Source organism: Diadema setosum, chromosome 14 (genome assembly GCF_964275005.1).
Source record: "Diadema setosum chromosome 14, eeDiaSeto1, whole genome shotgun sequence".
Taxonomy (NCBI): Eukaryota; Metazoa; Echinodermata; class Echinoidea; order Diadematoida; family Diadematidae; genus Diadema; species Diadema setosum.
The window spans coordinates 8815021-8823648 of record NC_092698.1 but is presented as its reverse complement, the minus strand read 5'-3'; the positions used below and the strand labels follow the sequence as shown (position 1 = coordinate 8823648).

The 8628-nt window shown below is 37.5% G+C and overlaps 1 pseudogene; it reads left to right on the top strand.

The window, feature by feature from the left end:
• Positions 1-498: 498 nt before the first annotated feature.
• LOC140237897 (putative nuclease HARBI1) lies at positions 499-6237 on the top strand (annotated as a pseudogene).
• The last annotated feature ends 2391 nt before the right edge of the window (positions 6238-8628 follow it).

Below are 8628 nucleotides of genomic sequence, written 5' to 3'. Positions count from 1 at the left end.
GCTTTCCAATATTACACTGCCAATATACCCCTGTCAAGTCAGAAACAGGAGAGGTAAGGAAATTGGCATGAAGTACTTGGATTTACAGTGCAGGGCCGGTATTCCATAAACGCATTTAAGCAGGAAATCTAAGTATATTTGTTTATATTCAAGCAAACTTGGTTAAATAGTATGAAATTTTGCTTAAATGGTAAGCAAATTTGCTTGCAAGAGAATTTAAGCAAAATCTCCCGATAAGCATTTCTGCTAAGAAATTTTGCTTATTGTGAGCAATTTTGCTAAGCCTTTTTACTTACAATGAGCAAATTTCCTTAAGCACGCTTTGGTATTCCATAAACATCTCAAGGTAAGTATTTTTGCATAAATACAAGCCACCTTTTTACTTTGCTTATCTTTCTTCTAGCAGTAAGACATATAAAAAGAGTGTTCATTCTCACGTTAGGCCCCACATGCAGTTCACGATTGATGCGTCGAATAAGGCATAATCGAGAGTCTGTGATGGCGGGTTTTCTCCGCATTCACGATCACGTGAGGGATCGTAGACGAATCGTCGCAAACGCCCGCGTTCACCCGCTTCAGATTTATAACGACGTAGAGCTGATACAGAGATACCTTTTTTCGAGAAACGGTATTCAAAGGATTGAGAATCTAATTCACAACGACATTGTTGCGAAGGCAAATCGAAACCACCCAACAGAGCCCCTTGACAAGGTATGCGCTGCTCTTCATTTTTTCGCAACTGGATGTTTCCAGCGAACCGATGGCGACACCCTTCATCTGTCGCAGGCATCCATGTCAAGATGCATCGCCCAAGTCAGCGATGCGCTGTCGAGACGCCTGCCAGATTTCGTCCGTCTACCAGACGAAGATGAAAGAAGAAGATCGAAGATGAGATTCTTCGAGATCGCGGAGTTTCCGGGGGTAGTAGGCGTGATCGATGGTACTCATTGCTCCCACCGAGCATGAAGACCAATTTGTGAACAGGAAGAGGTACCACAGTATCAACGTGCAAGTCGTGGTGGACGCTGAATGCAAGTTAAACAATCACCGCATGCTGGCCTTGAAGCACCCATGATTTCAGAGTCCTACGGGAAAGTAGGCTCGAAGAGCGTCTAGAAAACATCAATGGCTATCTCCTCGGGGACAGCGGGTATCCTCTCCGGCCATGGTTACTTACTCCTGTATTGCGCCCACAATCTCCGGAGGAGGAACGATATAACCAGTCACACAGGAGAACACGTAGTTTGGTAGAGAGAGGTATTGGGCAACTCAAGAGGCGATTCCATTGCTTGCACGAAGAACTCCGCGTGCACCCTTCACGAGCAAGCAAGGTAAGTGTAAACTGCTATGCTGCCTGTGAAGATGTAATTGTGATTTGTATATGGTGCTTTGGTTAATATCTCCGTCTTATTACTGAGCATCCAACTGAATTAGGCCTACATCGTCACCTTTATTTCAATATACATATTTGTACCACATTTCATTTCATAGTGACCCCGTTCTTTCAGTTATAAGATATAAGTTATAAGATATATATTTATAAATATATATATATTATATATATATATATATATATATATATATATATATTATATATTATATAATAATGGTATGGTATGGTAATTTATTTCCGTAAATATAAAAATCAACATTACAAATCATGTCATACAAAAACTCATAAATAATACGGCTGGATAGCCTCACTCAGCGAAGAGGACCATTATGGTCCCGCTGTTTTACAGGAGGGTCCAGTATAAATTAAAGTAATACAGTTTCTTCAATTAAACAACAAATCAAAATATATACAATGAGAAGAAAGAAAAACACAAGAAAAGAAAAGGAAAAGAAAGAAATCGAAAAATATACATTTCCCATTGATTTATGTATTAGTAATCTGTCTTGTACTGAGTTATATCAAACATAAGAAGAGATGTGCTCTTGCAGTGATCGCTTGAAAATATCTATACTGGTTACCTTTTTTATTGACAAAGGGAGTGAATTGAACTCCCTACTACCTCTGTATGAAACCATGCTCTTACAATAATTTGTTCTTGGAATATTAAGGTGTAAATTGAAATTAGACCGCAATGAATACGAATTTTCTTTGGGTTCAAATTTATCGGTCAAATAAGACGGTGTCATGTCATGTAATGCCTTGTAAACTAATTGCAGTAGATGCTGTTTACGTCGAGAGACAAGATAATCCCATTGGAGAGTTTGATGCACTTGATGGGTAGACGTGTGAGAATATGAGAGTGTGAGAGTATTCTTCCAGCTCTATTCTGAAGTTTTTGAATCATATTTACATGATTACGCTTTCCAGAATCCCAAACAATGTCGGCATAATCAAACTGTGGTAAAATGAAAGACTTGTATATCAAATTCATACTTTGTTCATTGATTATATGCCTAAGTCTGCCCATGAAGCTCACCATTTTACTCACTTTTTTACAGACACTTTCAACTTGTGTATTCCAATTTAATTCCGCATCTACTGATACCCCTAAGTATTTCACATGATTTACCTGTTCCAATTTTTCGCATTTACATTCAAATTTAATTTATTACATTTGTTCAGTGACTTTCTATTTCCAATAAACATACATACTGTTTTATCATAGTTTAGACTCAGTCTCTTTTTACACATCCAGTCAGAGATCGTATTTAATTCCTGTTGCAATTTTACTTGAAAAATACAAAACAGTGTCATCAGCGTATAGGTGGATTTTACAATTTGCAACAGTTTTAACCATGCCATTTATATAAAGGGCAAACAGTAAAGGTCCCAATATTGATCCTTGGGGTACGCCATATGAAATAGATTGTTCGCGTGATAATGTGTTTCCTACTTGAGTTACAATTCGTCGATTTTGTAAATATTCCCCAAACCATATTATACTGGAGTCACTCATTCCTATGTGCTTTAATTTTTCTAGTAACACTTCATGGTCAACAGTGTCGAACGCTTTTCTCAGGTCGACAAATACTACTCCCGTGTAACATTGTTTATCCATGGCATGAAGCCATTCATCTGTAACGTTTACGAGGGCTGTAAGTGTGGAGTGTAATAGTCTGAATCCAGACTGTTCCATTGCTAGTAAACTATTAACTCGAATATAATTAAACAATTGCTTGTGCACAACACGTTCTAACACTTTAGATACTACTGGCAATAAAGATATTGGCCTGTAATTATCTGGGCTACTTTTATCCCCTTTCTTAAACAAAGGAATAATTTTGGCTAATTTCCATCGAGATGGAACATTTTTTTCAACATTGACCTATTTATTAGATATGTTAAAGTAGGTGCGATTGCTGTAGCTGACATTTTTAGAATGGCAGATGAGATTCCGTCAATACCAGTGGAATTCTTATTTTTGAGTTTCCTAAGTTCTGGTAATACTTCATTTTCAGAAACGGGGGCCAACTCAAACTTATTTTCATTTGACGAATCCCGTGCTGGGACTAGATTTGGATTATCAATGTCACGCCTAGGTATTGATTCAGACAAATTCTGACCTACATTGGAGAAGAATAAATTAAACAAATTTGCTAACTGTTCATTGTCCTTATTTAAATTTGAATTAAGATGTTTCTGTTTTGGTAATAAATTGTTTAATGTTTTCCACACCTGGTCTTGTTTATTATCATTGCTGGTTAATTTATTAACAAAATAATTTTTCTTTCATTTTCTTACTTCTGCTGTAACCTTATTCCTCAGTTGCTTATATTGATCCATCAAATTAGGGTCTTTCTTTTTCCAAGCCCTTTTCTTTAATTTATCCCGCTCTTTCATGAGTTTATGTATGTTTGAGTTCATCCAGGGGCATACTTGATTCCTAACTCGTTTTTTTTTTCTTTATAGGTATGTGTTTATTTACTACTTGCATTAACAGTTCTTCCCACTTACAAACAGCATCATCTAAGTTTGAACAGTCCTTAACACTTTGCCATGGTTGGTCCCTTAAGTCTTGTTTAAAATCATCCATATCAATTTTGTTCATATTTCTATATTGAATAAAACGAGGTTCAGATTTAGAGGATTTCCCTTTCCACAACAAGCTGAAGCAAGTTCTCATATAAACTCATTACTTCTAATTTAGAATTTGGTGGTCTGTACCAATTAATAAAATATATTGGTTTTACTTTCTTGGGACACATCTTAATACATACAACTTCTAAGCGAGATAATGTATCATGTTCAATGATGTCAAAATCAATACAATCTTTAACATAGATAGCTACACCTCCTCCCTTTCGGTCTCTGTCTTTGCGCACAATATTATACATGGGAACAGATACTTCATTTTCGGCAACAGTATCATCCAATCGGGTTTCATTTAAGGCAAATACATCTACATCATTCTCACTTAAGAATAACCGGACTTCATCAATGTTTTTCAATAAACTTGTAATGTTCAAATGGGTGAATTCAAAACTTTTTTAGACAATTGATCAAATTTACGCAAGTGGGTGTTATTGATGGCATTACTTTTTCTTGAAACTTGCACATGTTTGTAATCTGAGCCGTTGTATTCAATTTCATTATTCTCCATACTGTTAAAAGGAAGCAAGGTAATAATACATTTTGGACAGCGCCATTCTACAAAATGTTGCAAAAAGTTGTGACAAATAGCAAAGGCTAAATATCAATGGGATTAACATGTATTCTCAAACTCCTGAATCAATAATAATTTCAAGTATTAATAACAACATGAATGTGATCCATTTGCAAGGATCAACATTCACTCTTGCCTAGTTTCCCAAGCAAGTAATATTGCACCTTGACAAAGTCATCATTATCAGATTTGAAATAGTTACCGCCCCATTCTGTAAAGTAAAACTTTGACTGTACATTATTAATCTGAAACAATAGAAGAGTTTTTGTTGGGCACTGCCTTTGAATAATACCAACCAGCAATAGCATTGCATCTGTGGAGACCTTCTCTTTCCCCTACCATTTCCCTTCCCTGAAATTTGAACAATGATTTTATTTTTTATGTATTGTGATGACCAGCTTTTAAACAATGTGTATTGACATATGGGTGAATTTCATGAGGCATGAATGTTCAAGGTTATGCCTGATCTATCATGCCAATGTAATATTCTTTTAGATAGGCACCAAGCGAAAAAAAAAATACATGTAATCAACTGCCATAACAAACTTTTCAGAAATATCACATTGTCGTACTTTTTGGGCAAATTACTACTCAATACAGCAATTACTGTTAATTGCAAACACCAATAACGTGAAACTTTCACCAAAGAAGTTTTGACAATTTTTGTCATGCATCGAGCAGCTACAAAACTACATGTATTCAGAGTACTTTGTCAAACCTCTATAACACCATAAACTTAACTGTGCTATGAGCTGCTTAAAGGCAAGGTACAGGTTAGGTAGAGATGTGACTTCAGGTTTGCAATGTTTTATGATGGTAGTTGTTGGTTGTTGTTTTTTTTTTGGGGGGGGTTATATAGTGAGAAATCACTTATGAAATATGGAAGATTGCTAATTCTAAGATAAATTCAAATGCTATTTGATGAAAAGTGGTTTTGAAATGGCTGAAATATCAAAAAATAAGCAATGTTAACGAACCTGTATATTGGTATTGCTTTGTTTTAATTTGTTTTTTCAATATCTCAGCCATTTCGAAACTGATTTATGTCAAAGAAACTTTGAATTCCTCTTAGAACAGTATGCTCTGAAACATTTCAAAGACGTTTCTAATTATTTCACAAAAATAAAAAGCTAAAATGTCATCTCAGCTAATACTATGCCATCACCTGCCATCACAGAGTTTTTTTTTCAGGCTCATTACATTACTACAAGAATTTGTTCAGTTGCTTGAAAACAAAAATGTAACTTCTCAAAAGATGTCGAGAAGGTTTCATGCATCACCAAAGGTGCACCCACTAAGATCTATCAATTCCGTCTTGAATTTTCTCTCTTCCACGTCTGATTTGAACTTTTGCATTTGAAACAGAAGAAATTCCTTTTGCAATTTAATGAGGCTTGCCTCTTCTGCCAACTTCTGTTTTTTAGCTACCATCATTTCCCTTTCTGCATTAAGCTTCTTGATCTCAGCATCAATGTATTCATAATAAGAATCACCCTTTCGCTTCTTTGCAGATGAAGGCTGGTCAAGGCAAATCCTGGCAGGCCTCGTCAAAGGGGGCGAGGGAGATGAGGGTACAGAAGATGTTGAAGCCAACGTGAATGAAGATGAAGATGGTTGAGTTGCTGTGAAAGGAGGAGCTTCAGTTGCTCTGAATCCATATGCTGAAGTTACTGTTGCGGGAGGCGATGCAGAAGAGGGCCTAGTAGCTGTACGTGACGGTGTGGAAAATGAACTGCTGAGAAAATTACGAAAACAGCAACAACACAGCTGTCAATGATTGAAAATAATAAATACTGAAGTACTTCATATACTTATCTGCATATAGTTTATAATTTTGTCTTGCATAAGAAACAGTATGTCAAAAGCTTTATGTGCACGTACGTCTGACGTGAAATATCCTGGAATGATATTGTCTATAGAGTCAGAGAGTGTACTTGATTCATGGTTGATGCAGTGTGAATTGATTACAACCAAGGGAGGAGCGTATGAGATCATACTTTATAAAAGTCTTGGACCCTAACACTTCAAAACACTCTGCTGATCACACATCACTATGATTGGGTGGAAGGACGAGAAACATTTCATGGATGCAATTTAGGGACATCTGACATGTGACTGCTCTGGACATAAGATTGTAACCGGCATGAAGGGCTTATACAATGTAGTTTCGGTTGAGACGAGGCTTTCGATTTTTATCCTTGTTTTGTAAGACAATGATAAACTGTATACTGAAACGAAGAAAGAGCATGTATACTTATTCTAAAAGGAAATCAACTCAGCAATTTCAAAACTGATTTTTCACAGATTTAATAACTTTGAATTTTTCTTAAGATTGTATCTTCTTTAACTTTTCATTGAAGATTTATAGTTTTTAAAAAAATCTCATTGCTGAAAATGTAACTGTATTATAAGAATTTTGTTTCACTGAGACAAGTGCTCGAAGGGTTATTATGCACACTCTTCTTTTTTTACCCATTTCAATAAAATAGACAATGTACAATATGTATACATGAGTCTCTTTTTTAAGTTAATGCGCACAGAGTACAGCGTAAAATCGATCAACAAGTCATCAAAAAATTTATGGAGTAAAGACTGCACGGAAGTACAGTACTAAACTGGGAAATGTCAAAGTGCTTTGTGGCGTCACAATTGTTTTGTTAGAAATTGTTACATTTCACAGACTGATGGTTAAAAGCTGCGCACAATTTCAGAATGACTTTGTGACATTATTTTGCAAATAATACTTTATGGACTGTCAACTTTGTGAAATAGCTGAAAATACCTTTAATCACGTGAAGCTCTTTCAACCAATCATCAGAGGATAAATTTTTGATCCAGAATATAATACGTACTAAGCTAACGTAATCTTCACGTACAGTACTAAACTAGCAAACAGACAGACAAAAATTGTATCCAAGCATAAACATTTAACTTAGCTTTATTCGGTAAAGCTGAAGTGTTCACTGACATTTTCACGACGCGTCAAATGTGGCATCTCAGCAGATATAACGTAAATAAAAGGCCGTGTCACACCATTCCGGGCAAACTACGCGGGCTTGTGGCGAGGAGGTAGTTTCCAGCACGTATAGAAGATTTTCAGCGGGCGAACAAGAATGTTTGCAATTTTCATTCATGCCTTGTCATACCGTACGGGGGAACTTCTGCGGCTTGACTTGCGGGGAAACAAATTTACTCCCCGGAGCTCTCCGCAGTTGGTCAGCACCTGACAGTATCTAGCGCGTAGTTGCCCGGAGGTGCTCACGCAAGTCCGATATAACCGCAGCCAAGTTTTGAGCATGACCAAAACTTTTTCCGGGTGAGTCGCGGAAATGCCCGTTGAGGTCCACGCAGAACGCCAGTAGGAGATCCTTAGCGGCAGTACTTCCCAGGCAATTCCCACGCTGGTACTTCGCAGTCCCGTATGCAGCCAAGATAATAGCATTCTGTGAGATTTCAGCCATTCCATTAGAGGAATTCCTTCACCGAGTTGTCGGCCCCCACGCGACTGGTACAAAGGTCATACAGTATACTCGCAAGTATAACGCGTCCAGCAAGTAAGACACATGCGCTGACTCGCACAAATCCTTTTCCGCCCTCAGGAACGTCCGGTATGCTAGAAAATCCCTACACGTAACAAGCCCGAGTAGCTTGCCCGGAAAGGTGTGTCAGGGCCTAAACACGGTTGCGGGTAAAAAAAAAAAAGAAAAAATATGCGTGCGCACCTCCGAGCGACTACTTTTGAGAAACATGCTAGGATCATCTACGGGAACCTCCGGGTAGTCAAAATTGTCCTTTGCAAGTCGCACGCAAGGCTGGTGTGACACGGCCTTAACGGCTAGTCCGGTGTCTTCTACAAGCACCCTCGTTCGTACACACTACACACACACGTACGTACACGTACAAATAGAATGCTAAAATGCATAATACAGTGTATCGTATTCTATTGATCGTGAAATACGCAGAAAGCGCTGCATGCATGCATGCACTAGCACTATGTACGACGCAATCC